Raw genomic sequence first — 25,987 nt, forward strand, 5'->3', positions numbered from 1 at the left:
GCAGGTATTATACTATATTGCTTCAATAGAGACTATTAAACACGCAAGTTGTGTAGTGTATTATAGTGATCGTTAAACTTTTGTTGAGTGTATATCATATGTAGGTTTATATTAAATATAGCATGCATTTGACTTAAATAAAAAAGACTTGAAAACTTTTTACATTGTTCAATAGCTTTAGATAACAACCAACTTTGTAACTTTCATCCATTGGTGGAATATGCACACTAAAAATACTTTTTAATATACAACAGACGTGCTTTATATCATGATAATTTGTATCAATCATGAGAAAAAAATGAGCCAAGTAACAGGAACTGGAACCTTAGGGCGATTGCGACCATTTTTGCTCCAAAAAGAGCAGTCTGATCAGGATTCAAACTGTTCAACATTTAGTCAGTACTTCTAAAGAGTTTAAGCGAACACTTTGGATCCTGATCAGACTGTGCTTGAATTGATCTTGATACAAACTTTGTGTAGTGAAAGTTCTAGTACATAAAATGTGAATATTTTATTTAAGAAACCAAGAGTTATAGACTTATAAAAACATGTGCTGCATTTTATTTTATATTCAGAGAGAGTTATAGTGTTTATATATAAAAAGTGAACACAGGGGGCATCAGACTACAATATTTGGTGTGTAACATCGTTATGAGGTTCCTTTTGAAGTTTGTTCAAATAATGCAGAAAATTTGCACTCCTTAGGGGTTACTGTTTTGCATATAAATATAAATAATATAATTATTCTCTGAAACCATAAGGCCCATTGGTTTATTACGTTGCATGCCAACCATATAGTGGTTCTTTGCTAAGTTTCCTCAAAACATGTCTCCGTGGTCAAAACTGTTTGCGCTTCTGGGGTCAACTGATTTATATGGATTAATGTATTTTATTATCCCTAACAACACAGTAACCGCAAGGGTCAGGGGTTCAATATTTCGTGTAACATGTTAGTGTTTTCTTCTTCTAGGCGTGATCAAATCATACATTTGGAGTAAAAAATAACTCTTCCTTGTTTCACATGATTAATATTTACTTACATAATAAAGATCTTAAACAATCTTATTCTCTCAAAAAGCATGGGTTAGGTGATAATTATTTTGTACTATAGTTACGACACCTTTAGGGTTTCGCGGGATGGAATGAGTGAGGACTAAAAAAATACGAAATTTTTGGGTAAGAAAAATGCGGGAACGAAAATTTTGGTTACGAAAACAAATGTTGATACGAAAAAATTTTGGCAGAAAAAATTATGCCAAAAAAAATTAGGCACAAATAAAAATTTTGGTGCAAAAAAAAACATGTTGGTAAGAAAAATATTAGTACGAAAACAAAATGTGGGTACGAAAATTTTGGGTACGAAAAAATTTATGCCAAAAATAATTTGGGTACGAAAAAAAATGAGCTTGGGATCTTGATAACCAAACTGGCATGTATTTTGAAAATGCTGAAATCATCTAAGCCCGGGTCTGACATTAAAGTCTTTAACAGACTCATCCGGTCTGTGATCCCTTTATTGAAAGCGTTCCTTTGTCACTAATGGTCTAGGGTTGAAGTATTTCTGCAACAGTTCACATAGAACTTAATAGGTCTTTGTACCTGGTTTGTCTGGGGAAGTCAAATCTCTTAAAATCTGGTAAGTTCTTCCACCGACTAATGACAGAAGAGATAGCTTTTCGTTGACTATCTCATTAGCAGTAAAATATTCCTCCAACCTTTCACTGTAACAGTTCCGCGACTCCGTACTGTCATAAAAAATATCAAATTTTCCAATGAATTTCGCCATTTTTCAGTGAATGTTTTAACCAAGACACCAGTTGAAGACAAACAAATCAAATTTTTATACTTGAAAATGCCGAGTTGACGTTCAAAACTGTCAGCCAACACTCGCCTATCACAAATCATTGTCGCCAATGTTAATTTAAGGGTTCGCAAGACGATTAAACTATTATTTTAAGGCTGGAATTGCCAAAACAAACTGCAACAATTTATTTCGTGTGCGTACCAACCCAGGCTAACAAACACACTTATGCACTGTTTTGTTCTGTGGTATCTTTTGTAACACCCATCCGCTTCACAAAATGCAGTCATTTGTATTGATGCTATTTAAGCAGAACAATTTCATCTTTGTATATTGAATTTATAACGTGTAACGTCAGTTTCTTTGTTTGGTAGCAAGATGGAAGCTAGCCTAAGCGCTTTTCATGACGTGACGTCACAATGTTTATCCGCGCGCGTGCCCTTTTTCAGAAAAAAAAATTTAACATAAAATACTCAAAACTTGATTTTTCCCAGGTTTAACGCCTACGCCAACAGGTAGATCGCATTCTTGTCCATATAAATGTCAAATTTCAGCAAACGTGCTGGGCCAGTTTTCAAGACTCTCGAATCGCAGTGATTTGCCCCAGCCTAACGAAACTTAGCCCCCATTTTCATTCGTTCAATGATGACGTCCAATACATCACTCATTCCATACTAGAGTTGCGACACCTTAAGGGTTTCGCGGGATGGAATGAGTGGGGAGATCAAATCAAATTGAAAACCGATTATTTTGAGAAAAAAAATTGGTACGAAAAAATTTAGTTAAGAAAATATTTGTGTACGAACAAATGGGAACGAAACAAATTTTGGTACGAAAAAAAATTGGCTATGAAAAAAAATGTGGGTAGGAAAAAAAAACAAATTTGGGTACGAAAACAAATTACAGTACGAAAAAAAAAATTGCGAAAAAAAAATACGAAAAAATATTTGGGTACGAAAAAAATGGGTACGTATAAAAATGTGGGTACGAAAAAATTTGGGTACGATAAAAATTTGGGTACGAAAAAAATGGGTACGAAAAAAAAATTTGGGTACGAAAAAAAATTTGGGTACGAAAAAATTTGGGTACGAAAAACATTTTGGTACGAAAAAAATTGGTACGAAAAAAGATGGGTATGAAAAAAATGTGTACGAAAAAAAAATTGGGTACGAAAAGAATGGGTACGAACAAAATTGGGTACGAACAAAATTGGGTACGAAAATCATTTGGGTACGAAAAAAATGGGTACGAAAAAAATGGGTACGAAAAAATGGGGTACGAACAAATTTGGGCACCGACGGACAGACGAAGCGGCCACTATATGCTCCCCCTAAAAAATTTGGGGGGGGGGAGCATAATAAACAAGTTATGGCAATTTAAAGGTGGTACACAAACTTTAAAATAGATTTATCAATTATATGCTTATTCTAAGTGACAAAAAGGCCATAACTGTTACAAAATGCTTGATACAGTTATCTGCTCTTGTTTATACATTGGGGTCATGTTGGTTAATAAGCAAAATACATGGTGTATGAACGCAATATGTCAAGGGACATGAAAAATATTTGAGGTCATATGCAAACTTTAACATAGATTTATCAATAATATGCATATTCTAAGTGAAAAAGGGCCTAATTCTGTTAAAATGCTTGATACAGTAAATGAGTTGTCTGCTCTTGTTTATAGATTGGGGTTATGTCGGTAATGAAGTATGCAAAATATAAAAGCAATATGTCAATGGACATAGGAAATATATTTGAGGTGGTACGCAAACATTCCAATGCGCACGCCGACGCCCGGTTGTTTAGGATAGCTCGACTATATATATTTCACATATAACAGTCAAGCTAAAATGTAAATATACTATAAACAACAAGCTAACCTCAATCACAACTTTAATGCAATGCTTATAACAATAGAGATACAATGATATGCCAGGGATTGAAACTAACTGTTTACTATTGTGGGCAACCATCTTTAGTATTTTGGTTGCCCAGATAAAGAATAACGAGCCCAGAAATATGAACATGTGAATATAATACATTCTTTTAATAAAATAATAGATAATTAAATACATTTGCTGACAACACATGTTCAATGCATGATGTTTTATTATGAGCCTGAATTGAATCATGTCCTATTCCTAAATAATGAATGTTATTTAACTAGTATTGATCCATGGTGATCAAGTGTTTTACAATTTTTATTGCAGTGCATTGTTTTAAGCTTTAAAAAAAAGAAGTTTACCAACTTTTGAAATTGAGTTGCCCAGGCCAAAATCTACTTGCCCCGGGCTCACGGGAAACCACTTATTTCCATCCCTGTATGCTCTTCATTTTCTGTTCTTCCATCCCATTCTCAAAATTAATTTTAAAGCACAATATTTTTTAATTACATTTGTATGAATTACTAACCATTATCACCCAAAAAACAATTTTACAAAGCTGTAATCCTGTCGTAGAGATTTAGTTAACTATTATCAGTGTTCTCTTTAAATACCGGCAGCCAGCGATTTTGCCGTATACATTTACTCTTACATTGCCGGCTACTTTTCCCTAATATATCAAGTAAATGTCATAAATGCTTTTGTTTTACTGCATAGTTGCCGGCCATATAACTGACTACTCAATTTTTTCTGGAAAACACTGAATTATGCATGACAAACACACAATACTTAAAATCTTAGATTTGTTTTTAAAATAAATTGACACTTCCAGCTTGTTGTCATTAAAATCCAAAGATTCAAATAATTTTCCACGAGATACGTCAACAATTGCGTAATCAAATGAATGAAAAATAAAAGTAAAGAAAGCCGGATTTTACATAAATTCCAGGTTGATAAACACAACAAGGTAAAAGTACCTTGTAGTCGGTGAGATATAATAATAATACAGTTAGTAAGGCTCGTACCCTGGGTACGGTAAATATACTAAAACATACCCGGGAATTTTAACACTAAATCGGTTGATGTTGGCTATTTTGTAAAAATTAATTATGGTCACATTTATGTCAATTTTCTGTTAAATGGCATTTATATTATCAAAACTCTTTGTTAAATCATTAATGTGATTTAATTTTAAATCTTAAATTGTTTAAAGTCGCATCATTGTATGACGTCGTCAAGTATAATATTTTCCGCGACGTTGCACGTTCACTTTTTACCGCCATAGATTTTTTTAAAGAAACATTATTTGGTTTGCGAGGTCCGTTAAATGGGGAACACCATGTTCGGTATTTATATTATGTTTTAACAATTAATTCATGCTGTGTAATAAATATTGTATAAGATATTTCGATATTGATTGAAAATGTTTCAAATTGTTATTTATGAAACCTCTTATTCTAATGAGTGTATGCTTTTATATTATACTTTAAAAAGCTTATCTGTTGTACTATAATCTTATTATTCATTTTTTATTGTTAATTTCATTTATTGTAGAGAATCGTCAATGTTACATCTAGTCGCCAATGCTTGTTGTCAGTGTTAGTCGTAAATGCTTGTGATCATTGTCGTCAATGTTAGTCGTCAATCGTTATCGTCATTATACATGAAGGAAATTAAAGCAGAAACAGAGACGTATTCTTGATTACTTGCTTATTCCTACAGCGTCCTCTCAACACTCATACTAAAAAGCATGTTGATGCAGATTTTTTAAAGGAGAAGTTTGTTTAAGGTAAACAATATTGTTTTACTTTAAGGTAGTGCACCTCTAATGGGCACATATCCAAATATAATCTAATTAATTATTTTCTTAATCAGCATCATTTCACTGAACTACATGCAAATTTGTAGGTAGGCTTTCCATGCTTTTTAAAAAAATATACCGATTTTTTCAAAACCACCCCCACGCTCGGCTTTTTGTCCAGTTTGTTTTCACCCCTGGGGTATATAAAAGTTCCATAATTCATTCAAATTTCCGAATATGGGCATGCAGTTGGTGTGTACAGATGCTGTAAAGGTGTTTAAAGTTTAAACAAGATGAAATAAGTATTCTTTTACAGACATTTATTTTGTACAAATTTTTATCTATGGAAGAGCACCATGAAATGTAAGTGATTTCAGCCAAGTAAAAATCGGGTCGGTTAAAAACAAAGTGTCATAAAATTCAAAATAGTATCATTTAAGTCATATTTTAAACTTAGTTTTTATAGAAACACTATATACAGCAAAAATACCAAGAACTAGACAGATTTACCGTTTACTTTTGGAAATAAAAATAAAAATGCAACATGCATGGTTCGTATTTTCAACAGTAAATCACCCAATTTCGCCATAACGTTGTTTTAATTTTAATAATTGAAAAATGTGCATAAAAATTGCAACATATTTAACAATAAATATAGCTTATATGCCATATTAAATCAAATTACGTTAGAAAATAAATAAAACGCGTCGCACAAAAGTATACGTCGTCGGCAGGATTCGAACCTGCGCGGGAATATCCCAAAAGATTTCTAGTCTATCGCCTTAACCACTAGGCTACGGCACCTAATAGTAGGCTCTTCAACCTTCGAAGAAATCGCGGGAAATCATTAGAGGTGCACTACCTTAATCGGCAGCATGTTTAACAACATCGGATTTTTGGCAGATATACAACTCGGATACAATCTAATATTTGCGGGTATGTTTAAGTTTATTTACCGTACCCGGGGTACATGTAAGTTAAGTTAAGAGTACCCGGGGTACATGTACGGGTAAGTAGTACCAGAGCCAAGAATGATCAATCGAGCCTTAGTAAGTGAGTGATGGTGTATGGGATAACATGCACTGAGGGTGTATATTTTTCATGAACTCAACAAGTCAATTGAAGGTGTTAGAGATGCATTGATCCATAAGATTAAAAAGGGTCATTAACCACGGGCTTATTAAAATTAAAACGATGACATTACATTGTACCAGCTGTTTATTGTTGTATACTGTAAGCTTGCAATATTTTAAATAATGCAAACAACTTACCATGTATTAAGTAAGCACATTGTTGTCAGGTGTAGAAACTTTTTATACTTATTTCTGATAAGTGGCACTGGCTGAACCAAAAGAATTATGTAGTCGTTTCTAAATAATCCAAAAACAACCTACTAATGCATATATGCTTGCCAGTTACTGAGTTTGTGCATTTCCATTCATTATACTATCGGCCTTGGCAAACAGCGTAGACTCAGTCAGATGAGACGCCGTGTGATGTCTGCTATTTCGTTACGCAGAAGATTTCCATATCCCCGGGTGTTTTTATGTCAAATGTTGGTTTTTCAATAGATCGTATACTTATCTACAAAACAGCGAATTAGCGTTCACTTTACATCATTTTGAATTATGTTATTTTGTTAAAACTTTCTCGCGTTCTTTTCGAACCTGTATTGGCAGCCATTGGTCGACGCCGTCTGCTATTTCGAACGCTGAAGATTTCCATATCCACTGGCGTTTTTTTATGTCAAATGTTAGTGTTTTCCAATGGATCGTATACTTATCTACAAAACGGATGAGTAGCGTTCACTTTACATCGTTTGTGATGATGTTATTTTGTAAATACTTTTTAAGCGTTCTTTCGAGATGACGAAGTCGGCCATTTTGACGGGTGTGAAAAAATTCCCACATTCCCGCAATTACCAAAATCCCCAGGAATCCCCGAGATCCCACGAAATCCCCATTAATATTGATTATTTATCGAAAAACTGCGTATTTTAGTATAGATTGTTGCGAAATACACTGAAATAACTAATGAAACATTGTTTTTATCAAAGTTTGATTTCGGAGTTTTCGGTAGGGATTTTGGTATATCCACATACCGCATTTTGTAAGTCCGGTTTTGTAAAACTTGCGAAACTTTTTCGTGATTTAATCAAAAACTAGATTTTTCCCAGGTATAACGCCTACGCCAACAGGTAGATCGCATTCTTGTCCATATACATGTCAGATTTCAGCAAACGTTACCGACCAGTTTTCAAGGCGCTCAAATCGCAGTAATTCTCGCCAGCTTAACGAAAGTTTGCCCCCTTTATCATTCGTTCGATTGAACGTCATCAATGATGACGTCCAATACATCACTCATTCCATATGTGACATTGTATGGTGGTAATCTTCGTAGTTTTTGTATCATGTCCATTGGCTTCACATTAGCCCCAACAAAATATTGAGGTAAAAGACACAATATACCTAGAAACCTAGATTTATTTGATTGAACATTTTCTTACGTGAAAGCCGTATAGAGAATTAATTTATTAATGTAGCAAGTATTTTAATTGTTCTAGTAGAATTGCTCTGCTGACTGTATATAATTTACTCGCAATATTAATTATATATAGAAAACAACTGTTGAACTATGTAATTGTATATTTTGTAAATAGTATTTTATTTTAATAATTTCATAAAAGACTGACAATTTTGTCAAAATAAAATGGTGTAAACTTTTGCACATATTATTTTGTTCCTCTCTTATTCACAGTTTAAGTTCAAATGAAAATTTCTATGGAATGTGTTGTCTGTATATTTTAAGGAGAAACAGCAATAACATGTGTTGGATATATAATAAACAGAGAGAGCTCTATAAAAGTGAAGATAATAATAACCCTTGGAACAAATACATAGAGCCAATTGAGCACATTTTATCAACAGAGCCTGAGGTGTGATAAATTTACTTGCATTCCTTGCAGAACAAATCCTGCAGTATGAAAACATTATGTACAGTTGATAGAACATCATATTTCGGCTAAATAAATACTCATTTTTGAAAAATACATTAAGATTTACAAAACTGATCAAATAATTAAGAAATAAATTCCATTTGCTTTTTCATGACATTTTGAAAGTCAAAACTTTGGTTTCATCTGTAGAAATTCAATTAAATGAACTGATCCAAACTGCGTAACTTGGTCAAAAGGTACAGGGAAAATGGTTAAAACGTTGATATAAAAATAGTTATACAGTTTAATATATGGAAAAAATGTTTTGTTTTAAGTTAATGAAGAATAATAAGCATGTTAAATTGCTAAGAAAAATAATTATAAAACTATCTTGTGACTTTGACAGACATACGGACATCCGGACCCAATCTAATTTTTTTCAGAAGCTGTGTTGAACACTTTTTTCTAAATAAAGAATATATATGGGTGGGTGGAGAATGGGATTATTGATGCAAGTACCTATTGTTCAGTCCTCATGTTCATTATAAAGAAACGTGAAGTAGTACTTCTTGGACATTTTCGGGATGTTGATTTTTATCTATAAAAATATTACAGGATCTACATTTTAATAAATACGCTTATTTATTAAACCTACCCAAATCGTTTAAACACACTGAAAGGAATCAATGGTGACACCTCTGCAAAAACTCTAATTATTCTTAATTTTGTATCACATAATATAGACATGATATCAACAATGGTGTTCTGAAGATTAACTTTTCTAATTGAAATTATTTCTGCTCCGTTTTTAATTAATTTGATTTAAAAATATGCTACATTTGTCTCGTTGTTGTTAATGTCCGTCATTTCGGAAATGCAATATGAAAATCATTTGTTAAATACTCACCGATTGGCTAATAGCTTGTGGTATTGGCTGCAATAGCCAATGAAAATCGCTGACGCTTTACAGGTCGACTTGGCACAAAGAAACAACCTGTATTATAAACAAATTTTGAACAACACTTTCGGCAATCTCCGCAATTTTTTTTTCTAGTTTTGAATAAAATACCAGGTCGGCTGTAATACAAATAATTAAAAAAATGCTGGCCTTAGAAGCACATAGTATATATATATATATATATATATATATATATATATATATATATATATATATATATATATATATATATATATATATATATATATATATATATTTATATATATATATATATATATATATATATTAGTATATATATGAGGTTGAGCAATAACCAAGACCAGCCTTGCCAAATAAGCAACACAAAGCAAAAGATAAAGCAACATGATTAGCAACTAATAGTAATAAATAATAAATAATAACTGAGAGATTTGCGCTAATCTTAACCGTAAGCTTACAAATTGACATGACGCCTTATTAGTGATCGCTCCGCCCACTTAATCACGTGGCTCAGCGGGAAGAAAACCTAGACAAGCTAACACCAAAATGGCTTCTTTGCCTATAGACTGCATATAGATTTACGCGATATTCTGAATGATTTTATGGACTTGTTTAACACCATATTACACTTGTAAAGGGGTTGATGCCATTTAGTTATTCTGCAAATGCAAAAAATATACGATTAAAGAGAACATCAGCTATTTATAACAGGTAAGTCGGTACATTAAACACGCTCTCAAACGCTTGCGCGCTTACCGAAATCGAACCCGTTATTACGTGTAATGGTGGTATTTGCAATAAATTAACACTTCACCGGTATTTACCCGTGTTATGAACAAAATTATTACCGAAACATTCCCCCCTACCCGTGTATTTGACACGAAATAGCGCTTTATCAATGGAAATTCGGTGAAGTTTTACGCGCTTTCTGACGCCGGGTGGGTACCTCAATCCAACATGTTATTGCGTATAAATGTGATATTAATCATATGAAACATTGCTTATGGGACATTTATCAATCACTATAATTTAAAGCGCAAAAACAACACAGTAAGTTTGGACATTGTCTGATATAAAATTAGCGTTGTACGAAATGGAATATGGTCAGGCTATTATAAATTAATAAGGCTACCAATATCAGACGCTCGCGCAGGTACCGACTTCCCCGAAGTTACCGCATTTATTGGTTAACTTATATCAGTAATAATAACTCTTTTATAATAGCATTTATCGATACATCTTTATTAAAATAATAACAAAATGGTTTTCACTTGTTTGTGACACACATACAGAAACGCGATTTTTAACGGGGATTTCGTAAAGTTACACGAATTGGGTACCAAAATTCTGAATTATTTTACATGCACACATTACATAATACATACTTAATAATGCTTAGTTATTGCTTATACGACATTTTAAGTTTGTGAAATAAATTAATGTTCTATAAAGGGGATCTCGGTAATTCTTGAAGCTTCCACTCGCTCTTGTCAAGACCGCATTGCCGCGTTGGAATGGTATAAATTTAATTCATCTAACTCATCTTTCTGGATAACAAATGTCAGAGTTGCATTAACCCTTTTTACACCGTTTTTGCCATATTTCATTTCCGTTTTTTAATCCGAACAAAATAAACGAAACTCGTTTAAAAATGAGATCTAGGCATTCGAGCTCCTAGTGTGGATTAAAAGCGTTTATTGGTGACACCACATGAGTGCAAATGTGTAGATACCGTTAATAAGATTATATATCACATGTCACCTTCAAATAACATGTATGATGTCAATTAAGTGCATTACTATCAGAGTATTAAAACACAGCATGAATTAGGTTTCATGCTGGGTTTCAGTTCTCATAAAGTAATGCAGATGAACATGTCTATGATACGGTTAAGCGATATACCCGATGATTTTGGTGAACATTTTTTGCCGTATAGATGCTCTCTACGTCAACGAATCCAAGGAAGAAAATTTGCTAATGAGCCGTACATTGACTCTGTCCGAATTTTTAGGGGAAATAACGATGAAATGGACGTCAAATCCCTTATTTTCAGCATGACTTTATCCATCTCTTACACTTCTCAAGATCTTTTTTCGGCTTTGGAAACGAAATAAATTCAATGTCACCAACTAATCAGTCCGGATATCGATTGTCCGAGTTACAAAATCCCCATTGACACCGTTTAACCATTTTTAATCGTTTTTTTAAAGAGGAAAACAAAAGAAACTCGTTGGAATAAAAGTGAACCTAAACATGTAGCTTGTCTAGAAAATGGCGGACAGGTCGTTGCTAACGAGTGCGCCCGATTAATCGATCGCTGATTGGTGGATCAATTCTAGTGGGCGGAGCGATCATAGATAAGGCGTCATGTCAATTAATGAAGACAATTAAAGACATAAAATAAGCATGGCAAAGAGGCTATTAAGCACATGGTAGTATACAAATATATGACAGAGCAATAACCAAGACCAGCCTAGCCAAATAAGCAGAACAAAACAAAACAAAAACATTGATCATTATCTTCATACAATGACACACTATTAATTATCAAAAATAATTATTATCTATCAGTCCAAATTGCAAACTTACGATATGTTCCCATAATTAGCTATTTCATTTGATTACACATTTAACATAAACATACACAAAACTTTCAATGTGTTTGTAGATTAACACTTGCTTTTCATCACCATTTCGGCCTTTGTTTACATTTTAGCGGAGTGATGTCATCTGCGTAAATGGGCACGAAAATTGTTCTTTTAATTGTTATTAAATATCTCAATAAATTAACAATATATGCAGTTTTTAAAGGTAATTATAAAATATTATGCTTGGTGTCCTAGATATTTCCATGAAAGAGCGTAAAATTACATTGATGTGTTTCGCCAAGATTTCTGGAATTGAGCCCGCTATAGAGATGTTGTACGTTGAGGCGCGAACGACAACTCTGCTAGGAGAATGTCTTTCTAGATCAAATGTTTTGTGCCTCCCAAAAAGAGTTAATTTATTAAGTAAGTGCCTTATTCGTCTGCTTGCTTTAAGATTCTGATTTAATTTCCAGTCGGTTAATGTTAATGCTTTTTACTGATAATGATTTAATCACGTGAAATTAAATTGCTTGGATTATGAATATTTTTCTTCATTGTTCTTCATATATATAGTAAAACCATCAATAGAGATACAATTAAAATTAGGAATAATTGTGGTAAAAGTGGATAATTCTAAAAATGAGCAATATCTCTGTATCCCATAATTTTTAGAAATGTCTGCAAAATTATGTAATTAGATATATGCTCATTTATAATGAACCAAGAAAGTTTCCAACAGTATTTTTTACAGATACCTGAAGAGTTTCATTTTGACATCAAAGAAATACACTTATAAATTCATATGGGCACAGTAACAATAAAAACTATTTTCATATTATTCTTCAAGTCTTTGTTGGTTCATTATATAAACACATGGCCAATTGTTTAGTTTTAATCAATTGGGAAATAAATATGGACTGTTGTGATAAATATATCAATCTATACTTATATGGCCTGTGATATATGTGATATGAAAGTATATGTTACTGTCACATGTGACTGTACATAGCACTCAAAGAACAACAATACAATGAAAAGATACAACTCATTAAAAATTAACAAATGTTTTATTTATCAATACAGTACTTGCAATGAAGAGGTTTTTTTTCATTTTGTTGAATCACAATTCAAATAACTTGTTTATTTATTTTATGTCATTGAAACTCATCAACAGGTCAACTTTTTTTACGCCCTTCTCAATCTTAACAGTTTTCAGTTTTTCAGAACATAACTCGTAGGCACCAAATTCAATCGATGTCAAAAACAAAGAATTAAAAAAAACGAAAGTTGGCAAGCCAGTATAAAACATGATTTTATCGTCTGAGGCATTAACATATTTGATGGTTATTTCTGATTTTTGCCTCCATTGGTCAAAGGCCAGCGGGGCTTATATCATGGTCCTGTGTCCGTCGTGCGTCCATCCGTGCGCTAACTTTTCCTTTAAGCATCTTATTCTCCTAAACAACTGGTCCAATTCTGATGAAATTTCTCAGGAATGTTCCTGAGGTAAACTTTTTTCAAATTTGTTCAAATTATGCCCCTGGGGTAAAATTTGACCCTGCCCCGGGGTCACAAAATAAAAAAAAATCTTATATAAAGCCTATTTTGTAAAAACTTTCAAAATCTTCTCGTCCATAACTATTGGGCATAGGGCTATCAAATTCAGTATGTAGAGACATCTTATAGTCCTCTACCAAATTTGTTCAAATTATGCCCCTGGGGACATATTTGACCCTTCCCCAGGGGTCACAACATTGAACATCTGCTTATATAAAGTACAGCCAACGCGGCACAAACTTAATCGGCGGCTACGCCACGGCCAGATTATAAGTACGCGGCGGCCGAATCGTGTGTTGACGTGGCGTATCACCATGGCACTCGGCATCGATCCGCGCAACGACGCCGAGTCTGTATTAACCTCGCGTACTTTCGCGGAGTAAATCCGCCCCATACGTACGCGGTGGATCGAGTGAAAAGATATCCACCAACATGTACATACATGACTGTATGTGTAGCGTAGAATTAATTACACGCAACTGTTAATGTTTAGTTCGATTATCATTATCAAATTTGTAATCCGAAACACCCTTCCGAATTTTAATGCTAACGCGACATTTGGCAAATTCTAGCGTCAAATAAACAGTGCGTAAATATCCTTAGTTTCATAAAAGCGCACGAAAATTATGCAGACATGTAGAACGTCGTTTGGAAACTTTGGGTGTATTTTGTGTTGTATAAATACATGAACATCACGTCAGGCGTAAATTGCGTGTTCAGTGGAAAAAAAACGCCCCAATTAGACGTTATTTCATCATCTCTATAAATAGTAACAAATGCCAAAATGTATTTGATACTTAAGGAAATATCGAGAATGTTTGTGTATCGTAAATATTTACCAGCATTTGCTTTAAAACTGGAATATACATGATTATCGGGTAATTAGTAGCCATATTAACTATATAATATGAACAAAATAAAACGTGTTTATATACGCATATTTAAACAATAGTTATAATAAGCTGATAATTAATAAAACAACAAATACGTCGTCACCGTCTTGATTATTGATGTGGCTTTAAACTGCTAATTTTCTCAGCTTAAATATAATAACAAAATCAACATGCAATTAATTTATAAATCCACCATTTGCTGGAGCCTTGACCACTTGTATGTGCGAAAACATAATAACGTGACCTTGTTTATGTGCGAAATACATACACTACGGGCGGGAAACAAACTTAATTGGTCAGACACATTAACTATGCTTACATGTATATGCTAATAAAATCCGCGCACAATAAATTTATTATGATTTTAATTATTATTATAATTGTTATTTCAAAATTTGTTAATTACATGCAACTAATAATTTTTAAAAGATATTTTATTTCATGATGCGCATCGACTCAGCATCATGTCGCGGATCGCGGCATGCCTCGGCGGACAGATGCAAAGTTTCGCGGCGAAATGCGACTTGACGCCGCATACTGACGCGGCTTCAACAACTGATGCGGCATCGACTCGTTTCACCTTGCCGCCGCGGATCGCGAAATACGTTTGTTCCGCTTTGGCTGTACTGTAGGGTCTATTTTGTGAAAACTTAACAAATCTCCTCGTCCATAACCATTGGGCCTATAGGGCTACCAAATTCGGTATGTAGTAGCATCTTATAGTACTCTACCATGTTTGTTCAAATTATGCCCCTGGGGTCAAGTTTGAACCTGCTCCGAGGGTCACAAAATTGAACATATGCTTATAAAAGGCCTATTGTGGGATTTTTTTTAAATCTTCTTGTCCATAACCATATGGCAAAGGGCTACCAAATTTGGCATGTAGTGACATATAATAGTTCTCTTCTTAGTTTGTTCAATATGCCCCTGGGGTCAAATTTAAAACTGCCCGGGGGTCACAAAATTGAATATAAGCTTATAAAGGGCTTGTCCATAACCATTGGGCCTAGGGCTACCAAATTTGGTATGTAGTGACATCTTATAGTCCTCCACTAAGTGTGTTTATATTATGCCCCTGGGGTCAAATTTGACCCTGCCGTGGGGGTCACAAAATTGAACATACGCTTATATGGAGCCTATTTTGTGAAAACTTTAAAAATCTTCTTGTCCATAAACATCGGGCCTAGGGCTATCAAATTTGGTATGTAGTGACATCTTATAGTTGTCTACCAAGTTTGTTCAAATTTTATCCCTTGGGTCAAATTTTACCCTGCCCCGGGGTCACAAAGTTGAACACATGCTTATATAAGGTCTATTTTGTGAAAACTTAAAAAATCTTCTTGTCCATAACCATCCAGTCTAGGGCTGTCAAATTTGGTATGTAGTGACATCTAATAGTCCTCTTCCAAATCTGTTCAAATTTTATCCATGGGGTCAAATTTGATCCTGCCCCGGGGGTCACAAAATTGAACATATGCTTATATAATGCCTATTTTGTGAAAACTTAAAAAAAAATTATTGTCCATAACCATTATGCCTAGGGCTACACAATTTGGTATGTAGTGATATTGTATAGTCCTTTATTTAGTTTGTTGAAGTTATGCCCCAGGGGTCAAATTTGACCCTGCCCTGGGAGCCACAAAATCGATTATATGCTTATATAGTGCCTATTTTGTGAACACTTAAAAAATCTTCCTGTCTTTTAACCATAAGGCTGTGGCACTTCTACCCTTATTTGAATATATTAGTGTTCAAAGGTTCGTTTAAGTCGCGTTGTGTAATTTTTTGTTTTGACTTAAATGTTCCAGGTTTGTTTAACTACTCATCATTTTGCGAAAGAATGCAACAAGTCTTTTTATAGCATGATAGGGCTACCAAATTCGGTATGTAGTGACATCTTATAGTTCTCTACCAAGTTTGTTCAAATTATGCCCCTTGGGTCAAATTTGACCCTGCGCGGGGGGTCACAATACTGACCATACACTAATGGGGCCTATTTTGCGAAAACTTTAAAAATCTTCTTGTCCATAACCATTGGGCCTAGGGCTACCAAATTTGGTATGTATAGACATCTAATAAACTTCTACCACATTTGTTCAAATAATGCCTCTGGGTCAACTTTAACCCTGCCCCGGGGATTCACAAAATTGAATAAACGCTTATAAAGCGCCTATTTTGTGAAATCTTAAAAAAAATCTTCTTGTCAAAAACCATTCGGAGCATTGCTACCAAATTTGGTATGCAGTAACATCATTCTTATAGTCCTCTTATACCAAGTTTGTTCAAATTATGCCCTTTGGGTCAAATTTGACCCACGGTTCACAAAATTGAACATCATATACGCTCATATCTTGCTTATTTTGTGAAAACTTTTAGAATATTATTGTCTTTAACTCTAGGACCTAGGGCTACCACATTTTTATGTAGTGAGATATAGTGGTCCTCTACAAAGTTTGCTCAAATTATGCCCCTGAGGTTAAATTTGACCCAGCCCAGGGGGTCACAAAAGTGTACAAGTGCTTAAATAGGGCCAATATTTAAGTATTTGCACATGCCAAGAATATTTGTTTCAGCCTTTTCTTCAGCAGTGGAGTGATAAAGGGCTTTCATGGCCCTCTTGTTTGTTATTTGTGGAGATTTCATTCTCGTCAGGACATGCCTGCCCACCGACACTTCCAGAGCTGCCATCACCGACACTGGTGTCATCAGCATGTGACCTGGCATACATGAAATACATAAATCTTATATACACAGTATTTATTTATTTATTTATATATTGTATCGTTTAATAATCTTGTTGTGGCATTGTAGATATGGTGCCTGTCTAGCCATTGGGAGGCCACAGGTTTGATCCCTACTTGGGGAGGGTTCTCATGATCTTTACAAAAACACTATGTACTGGTTCTTCCCAGAAAACAGACTTGAGAGTATCTCAATAAGCCTAAGGCTTTGGATGCAGTCTAGCTAAAATGAAGAAGTTTATTTTTATACATACATTAATCTTAATGTTTATTTGAATGGTTTTCAATAAAGTAAATATTAATTTCCTAGTCCTACCACATAAAGCATTTTATGTTTTGTTCTCACAAAAACCATTCACGTCCATATTCAAAAAGTGGTTGTTAATCTTAAAAATCTTTGAACTAGAGGCATGTTACTGTTGAGTTAAAATTATATCTACATAAATATATACTTAAATGCCAAACCCTATAAAGAACAAATAGCCAATTTTGGAGACGATATATATTGATATCATAACCCATGAAATCATTCAATCTGATCCCTGGAATTACTCTAACTTGGTGGACTTGAAGAGTCATCATGACTGATAAGCAGTTTCAAACACCTATATAAAAGTAATAGCAAGATATAAATGCATGTTTCTTTTATATAAATACAACAACACACAAATATACTGATTAAATGCAAATAACAATACAATTTATATTCAAAGGAGGTACTTCATACTCAAATTCTAATAACCAAGTGCCTAAGTGATAAGCTAGAAATAAAGGTCTGATGTTTTGAAATGTAATTGAATAATATTGCTACATACATATGAAATTATTCTCGGTTTGATAAATACGGTATAGTATGGTTTAATACGTGCTATTTAGAAGAGAGATTATGGTAATGGTTTAGCGCGTATAATGCACGGGTTTTGTGTGCATGTTTTAGCGCGAAAGCGCACGAGTTTTTCGTTTTGGGGTATATATGATTTGCACATCTAGTGAGACGCCATTCGAGGGTTGTTTTTGACAGGCAAAGTTATGGAGCAAGAAAACGAAAGGGTGATAAAGTAGTTTAGGCGTTCATTTGCGAAATACATAGTATTCGGAAGGAGATTTTCGATGCGAGGACTGATTCTCTGCTAGAAGCGGAATGGTGAGCTGGAACTTCGGACAAAGGTCAGACTTGTTGGTTCTGTTAATTGTAATAACACTGGCAACAACATTCCGATTGAAATAACACAGGTTGTGTTCCTTGTTAACTTTTATGATAAGTATATTCAATAACATGCTCCATATCTTTATTTGTGCTGTTGTTTTTGTTTAGTTCCAATTATTCAGATACATCAATTGATTTGATTTTTGGGTAAAAATGAAACTATTTAAGTTTAAAAAGAGGTCGCAAATGTAATGGTCTTGTAGGATTATATATAGGTAAGGCCACATAGTGTGTCACTCCAGGTTGTTTTGATAGCAGAGTTAGATCACTCTCCCTCTTGTTTTTACGAACACCTTGCTTTATTTTTATTGTTTATAAGATATAACACCTTATATGGTAATACATGTGTTACAAGTTTGTGTTTTAGTTCCAAGCGTATAATTCAACAAACGATTAATAACAATTAAATGCCGTTTTCCTTATAATTCAGCGAGATGGTTGTGTGCGATATATGACGTGGTATGATAATGAGTGGATAAAAATTTATGCGAACATATCTCTAAACTATTCAGGTATTCCAATTGTGAATTAAGAATGAAACATCAAAAATCGATACATTACGGAAATATATATTCTATTCATCTATGAAACAGCTATAGAGACTTGTCTTGTAAACTTTTTTCGAAACATGTTTGTGTTTTGCATATATTACATCTCGTTCGCTGGATATCGAATAAACAGTTTATATGTTATTGTTGTATACAATTAAAAAAAAAAATCTCTAAATTGAATTAAAACATTTTGAGTTATTATATTTTTCATAATAATTTAAGACGTTAAGTTTTCCCTGCAAGGTTGGTGTCAATAATGGTGCATGCATATGTGCTAATTAATTTACGATATTTTGGATAAACTGTGGTATAAATTTGGTTTGAAAAAAGCGTTGACCATAAGACTGTTGTTTTAAACTTAGATGAAAGGCATTTATCGGTTTTGTTAAATTTAGTTTCGTCATAGTTAAATGCATTTTTAGCTCATCTATTTTTTGAAAAAAAATTATGAGCTATTGTCATCACCTTGGCGTCGGCGTCGGCGTCTGCGTCGGCGTCTGCGTCGGCGTCCGGTTAAGTTTTGCGTTTAGGTCCACTTTTCTCAGAAAGTATCAATGCTATTGCATTCAAACTTGGTACACTTACTTACTATCATGAGGGGACTGGGCAGGCAAAGTTAGATAACTCTGGCGTGCATTTTGACTGAATTATGTGCCCTTTTTATACTTAGAAAATTGAAAATTTTGGTTAAGTTTTGCGTTTAGGTCCACTTTTTTCAGAAAGTATCAATGCTATTGCATTCAAACTTGGTACACTTACTTACTATCATGAGGGGACTGGGCAGGCAAAGTTAGATAACTCTGGCGTGCATTTTGACAGAATTATGTGCCCTTTTTATACTTAGAAAATTGAAAATTTTGGTTAAGTTTTGTGTTAAGGTCCATTTTATTCCTTAAGTATCAAAGCTATTGCTTTCATACTTGCAACACTTACTAACTACCGTAAGGGGACTGTGCAGGCAAAGTTATGTAACTCTGACTGGCATTTGGACGGAATTATGGGCCCTTTATACTTAGAAAATTGAAAGTTTGGTTAAGTTTTGTGTTTTGGTCCACTTTACCCCTAAAGTATCATAGATATTGCTTTCATACTTGGAACACTCGCAAACTATCATAAGGGTACAGTTAAAGGACAAGTTGCATAACTCTGGATGTCATTTTTACGGAATTATGGCCCTTTTTTGACTTAGTAACTTTGAATATATGGTTAAATTTTGTGTTTCGATCCACTTTACTTCTTAAGTATCAAGGCTATTGCTTTCAAACTTCAAATACTTTCATGCTATCATGAGGTTACTGTACCTGGCAAGTTGAATTTTACCTTGACCTTTGAATGACCTTGACTCTCAAGGTCAAATTATTAAATTTCTCTAAAATTGCCATAACTTCTTTATTTATGATTAGATTTGATTGATACTTTGACAAAACTACTCTTACCTGACATACCACAATAGACTCCACCCAAACCATCGCCCGTGCCCCCCCCCCCCAACCCCCCCCCCACAATTTTTTTTTTTTTTTTTTTTTTTTTTTAAGATCATCTCACAAATGACCACCACACCCTCACACTATACCCCCCCACCCCACCCCCTCCCCAATTTTTTTTTTAAATGGTTAAAAAACAAAACTATTTATTTTGATTATTTTATGTTTGAAATACCGTCCAACCATCGCACCCAAGAATCCCCCCCCCACCCCCCCCTCCCCCCACCCGAATCCCCCCCCCTATTTTCTTTTTTTTTTAAGATCATCTCACAAATTACCACCACACCCTCACACTATACCCCCCCCACCTCACCCCCCCCCCAATTTTTTTTTATGAAACGGTTAAAAAACACAAATATTTATTTTTTATTATTTTATGTTTGAAATACCGTCCAACCATCGCACCCAAGAATCCACCCCCCACCCCCCCACCCCCCCACCCCCCCCCCCCCTCCGATTTTTTTTTCCTTTTTTTCGCATTTTTGGAAGAAAATGTAATAAATGTCCACACCCCCACACAATGCACCGCTCTTCACTCCACCCCTCCCTCCTTTGTGATTGAAAATGAGAGTCCCTTCACCTTTAAAAAGAAAATAGATGAGCGGTCTGCACCCGCAAGGCGGTGCTCTTGTTAAAGATTTGGTACTGTAATGATAACAAAAGTAGACCGGATTTATTTGCAATATAAGTCATTTTGTTTTCGTGATAGTTTTTGTTCTTGTTTGGTGGCCTGTTGGCTTGATGTGTAAAGACATTTTGCTTTTATGGTGTTTGGCCGTTTTTTGAATGCCAGTTAACATGTGTAATTTGCTTATCGTTTTGGTGAAAGTCAGTTGACCAGATGTGGATAAACCCAGTTAGCGCGTGTAGTTTGTTCACCAAATTTGTTAAAACGTGCGTTTACATTTACATTTTTGTTTTTATTTAATGTTAAGATTGTACTGTTCGAAGGATATTATATAGCTCTATATTGGAGAACATTAAATGTATGTTATTAAGGGCCAGATTGGCTTACGTAAATTAACCGGTTGTCTCGGGTTGTCCGTTGACAGTTTGTTGAAAGCAAATTTTTTCAGATGCGTATAAGCCAGTTTGCTTGCGTGTCAGTTCACAAAAATGTCTCAAAACACATGTTGAAATTGCTTTTACACATGTTTGCGAAGTTTATTTTTTTCAGAAGCTGCACAGTTCGAAGAATAAATAATGAATAGTGTAACATTATAGTTAGAGGGCAGCTCGAAAGGTATAATTTGTTTGTTTTTTTGTGTAATTATGTGTTAGAAAATAACTTGTTAAGATTAATAATGATGATTTTATTGATGATGATGTTATAAATGTTGATGATGATGCTAACGTTATTGATGAGGAGGAGGAATAGTTGACAGCATTTTGTGAATGGATAATACTACATTAACGAATTTTTAGTGAATGAAATTATTTTAGGTTTGATAAATACCGAATGATGTTGGTCTATACATATTATTTAGAAGAGAAAGTGAGTATGGTTATGGTTTAGCACGTAAAAATGAATGAGTTTCTAGGTTTTGCGTTTAATTGAACAAAAACAAGTAACGGTTCAGCAACAGGGATTATTCTCAGATGGTACATGTATTCCTTTTAGAGTCACAGAAATTCAACTTTGCATCAATACCGGTTCTCTTTGAGATTTGTTTGATGGGTTAAAATTCCAAAAATTGACGAGTTTTGCAGCCGACCAAGTACCTATAGCTTTGTATTTGAGTGTGTTAAGCATTTTGTTGTTTTCAAATTAGTAAATCAAAATTAATACGGTGTTCTAGTATATCAATTGAGCTTATGCTATTGCCATGGAAATTTGAGCCAGGGTTCGATCAGTAGCTTAAAGTTTGTCTGTGTTGGTGAATTGAACCTTAAAACAAATGTCAAGTCGGTAGTTTTAATTTTAAGAGCAGAACATACGTATTGATTTTGAGAACATTAGTAAAATGTGTTTGGTATTTGTGCATGTCTCTTGTGGTCATTGGACAAAGTTGTTTAAGGCCAATTGGCCTGATTTTGAAAGCCAGTTGGCTTGTATGGTCAGTTGACCGTTTTTAAAGCCAGTCTATATGGTGTGTGAAAGCCTGTTGGCTTGTGTTGTCAGGTTACCGAACTTTCTTGGAACGAAAGTCTCATAGAATTTACAATATTTGCAAAATTATTGTTTGCAATGCAGTAACTGGACTGTTGGAATAGTATATTAAGTATTGAAGAACATAAAGGTATGGTTTATGTAGTATGTTATTATTATTACTATGATTATTATGATGTATTTTATTTGTGTGCATTCGGAAAATTGCAAAGCCTGTAGTTAAAAAGGAGCCTATTACATCAGATATATTAAAGAAATTTTATCACACTTTTGTTTCTGAGAGCGATTGTTCTTTGGGGTATTTAAGAGGCGTTACAATCTTTTTCTTATTTTATGCTGGTTTTTTAGGTTAAGTGAAATTTTGTCTGTTAAAAGATCAAATGTTGTATTTTTAGATACGCATTGTGATATTAAAGTTGAAAAGTCAAAAACGGACATTTTAAGAGAGTGTAATACTGTTCTGATTGCAAAAACTAATACAGACACTTGTCCTGTGAAATTGTTTGAAAAGTATTTGTGTGTTGCAGATATTGCATGTTCATCTACTGATAATGTGTTTAGACCAGTTTATTTGTGTAATGTTAAACACTGTTTCAAATTGATTTCTAATAATAAGCATATAAGTTATTCTACTATAAATGATAGTTTAAAGAAGAAGTTAAGTCTATTGGGTTATGTTTCTTCTAAATATGGACTTCATTCTTTTCGTGCTGGTGGAGCATCTATAAGTGCCAATAATAAGACTGTGGATAGACTTTGGCAAAGACATGGTAGATAAAAAAGTGTTTCCACTTAGGACGGATATGTTAAAGATTCTTTGAAAGACAGATTATCGGTGTCGCTAAATTTAGATTTGTGAAAAGTCATTATTAATGTATGTGTGATTTGAAATGTATGATGTGTTGTTCGTAGCACATTTAAAGACACTATAATATATTATTATATAAATGGTTTGGAAATGCTTTTGAGTATTATTAAGTTCTGTGTTTGTGTTGTGTGTATGTTTCCTTGTGGTCATTGGACCAATTTGTTTACGGCCATTTGGCCTGATTTGGTAAGCCAGTTGGCTTGTATGGTCAGTTGACCGTTTTTTAAAGCAAGTTGATCTGATGTGTGAAAGCCGGTTGGCTTTTGTGAGTTGAACTTATTTTCTTAAAAAGCATGTTCACATGGAATAAACAATCTTTGCAAGTTTATTTTTTGCAGTGCAGTAACTGGACAGTACGAATGGTATATTAAGTATTGGAGAACATAAAGGTATGGTTTATGTAGTATGTTATTATTATTATAAGGATTATGATTATGATATTTTTTATTTCCGTTTTAATGTTTATCATTAATTTTGTAAATATTGTTTTATTATATCTGTTTAATTCTCTTTTGCATTATTCGATTGGTCATTTGACCGTTTGTGAAGGCCAGAGTGTGCCTGATGTTGATTAGCCGTTTGGCTTGTGTGGTCATTTGACCGTTTGTGAAGGCCAGAGTGTGCCTGATGTTGATAAGCCAGTTGGCTTGTGTGGTCAGTTGACCGTTGTTGAAGGCCATAGTGTGCCTATTTTGATTGAATTAATTTTATTGCTTTTACAAATGTTTATAATTGTATCTTTTCAGTTAAAACACAGTTCGAGAGGTATATAACGTGGTTGAGAATATTTAGGTATTCATTTTATGTTTTATATTATTTGTATTCTCTCTTTGTTTTATTCGAAAGTCCTGTCAAATACAAGCACTCACTCCTATTTTGTCTTTGGTTTATTATTTGTTTGATAATGATAATGATGATGATATGGGTTATAAAGATGATGAGATTTTAATAGTATTTTGAGAATAGAGAATAATAAATTTACTCATAACTATGAGTAAATGAAATTATTCTCGGTTTGATAAATACGGTATAGTATGGTTTAATACGTGTTATTTAGAAGAGAGATTATGGTAATGGTTTAGCGCGTATAATGCACGGGTTTTGTGTGCATGTTTTAGCGCGAAAGCGCACGAGTTTTTCGTTTTGGGGTATATATGATTTGCACATCTAGTGAGACGCCATTCGAGGGTTGTTTTTGACAGGCAAAGTTATGGAGCAAGAAAACGAAAGGGTGATAACCCCGCCCGCCCGCCCTTAATGAACATATGTATGGTTAAATAATTGGTTACATTGCTTTTATGTTTATAATTTTGCAATTATAAAGTCTATATTTAGTATATTTTCAGTTCGGTTTTTAGTCCATGTGAGATGGGATCTTAACACAAACCGATTCCTTTACTGGGAAAGACGATGGGTGTATTTTCATTTAAGGCTGAAGCAGCTAAGTTTTCTTGATTATTTTGACTCATTTTTTACTTAATATTGTGTTTGAATGAGGTTTTTTAAGTTATGGGTGTCATGTTTTTCGAGACTCTCACTTCCTGGAGATAGTACCTCCAGCATATTTATTGAAATATTGGTATGTTTAAATTTCAGTGTTATTATTTTTTGTTGTCTTTCGTAATGAACGTTTAATTTTAAAGACATTCTTATTGTACGATTACTCAATATTTTCATTTTGGTGTGACTGGTTAGATGTTGAAGTCGGTTTAATATAGCTGTTCGTCATATGCATTTATATATTTCTCGGAATACTTATGATTTATCAACATTCTTTTTAGGTGCTTTATGGATTTTATGGTTTGAGTTATTTGTTTGTTTTTATGTTGATGTCCGGGGTGTGTGCGGGATGCTTTTGATGTTTGTTTGTTATGTTAAATTGCGCAATGAAATTGATAATGTTTTAATTACATTTTTTACTAAATAATACTTAATGTTTACAGTATAATAATAGCTGCTTATTTGTAGATTTCTCAAAAATTAGAGGTTTCGGGAGGTGATGAAGGCACCTAGACACCGGTCTCGAGCAATGGGTCCTCATACGTCCCCCTGCCATTAAAAGAAAAAATAAGAAAACAAAAATGGCAGTAGGGTTGCGTATCCCGCTCGCGGTTTTACCTGAATCGTTTATTACTACTGATCATTGTATGGGGTGTACGTGAAGTCATGTACACTTCTCTTGATTGGTGGTGATGGATGAATCTTGCAGATATTAGCAGCTTCTTTGAACAAATGAATGTTTCACAATTGTTAATTTATAATATTTAAGCAAGTTAGCGTGATTGATGGGCATTGTGGGCGTCCTGTGTGCACTTTGGGCATCGGCCGGGATCAGTTTATTAAAACAGTAACTCTTTATTTGAGATATATACATGACGTCTAATTGTTATGAATAAATTTGCATTTTTTCACATGACACACATGTGCATGTGAAGAATTCATAATTACATGCCCTACAGCATTTAAATAGTATCGTTTCAGTTCTTTATACACCTGAACAAAGATGTTACACTGTTTCCAGTCGTCTCGAGGCTCATCAATTGAGCGGTGCCGTTGAAGTCTATATCCATTGCACATACAACACATACGGGCGTCAGAAGAATTGTTTTTTGCATTTATATGTTGAAAG

The 25,987-nt window shown here is 34.0% G+C and overlaps 1 protein-coding gene and 1 long non-coding RNA gene across 2 annotated transcripts in view; both read left to right on the plus strand.

The window, feature by feature from the left end:
• The window catches only part of LOC127871198 (uncharacterized), a 173,464-nt gene that overhangs the window by 144,860 nt on the left and 2,617 nt on the right, over positions 1-25,987 (plus strand). The gene's annotated exons all lie outside the window — the stretch shown is intronic.
• Positions 17,956-24,232, plus strand: LOC127871202 (uncharacterized). The gene is made up of 2 exons (XR_008045214.1): positions 17,956-18,305; positions 21,558-24,232. It is a non-coding gene; the product is annotated as an uncharacterized LOC127871202 (long non-coding RNA).

Source organism: Dreissena polymorpha, chromosome 3, assembly GCF_020536995.1.
Source record: "Dreissena polymorpha isolate Duluth1 chromosome 3, UMN_Dpol_1.0, whole genome shotgun sequence".
Taxonomy (NCBI): Eukaryota; Metazoa; Mollusca; class Bivalvia; order Myida; family Dreissenidae; genus Dreissena; species Dreissena polymorpha.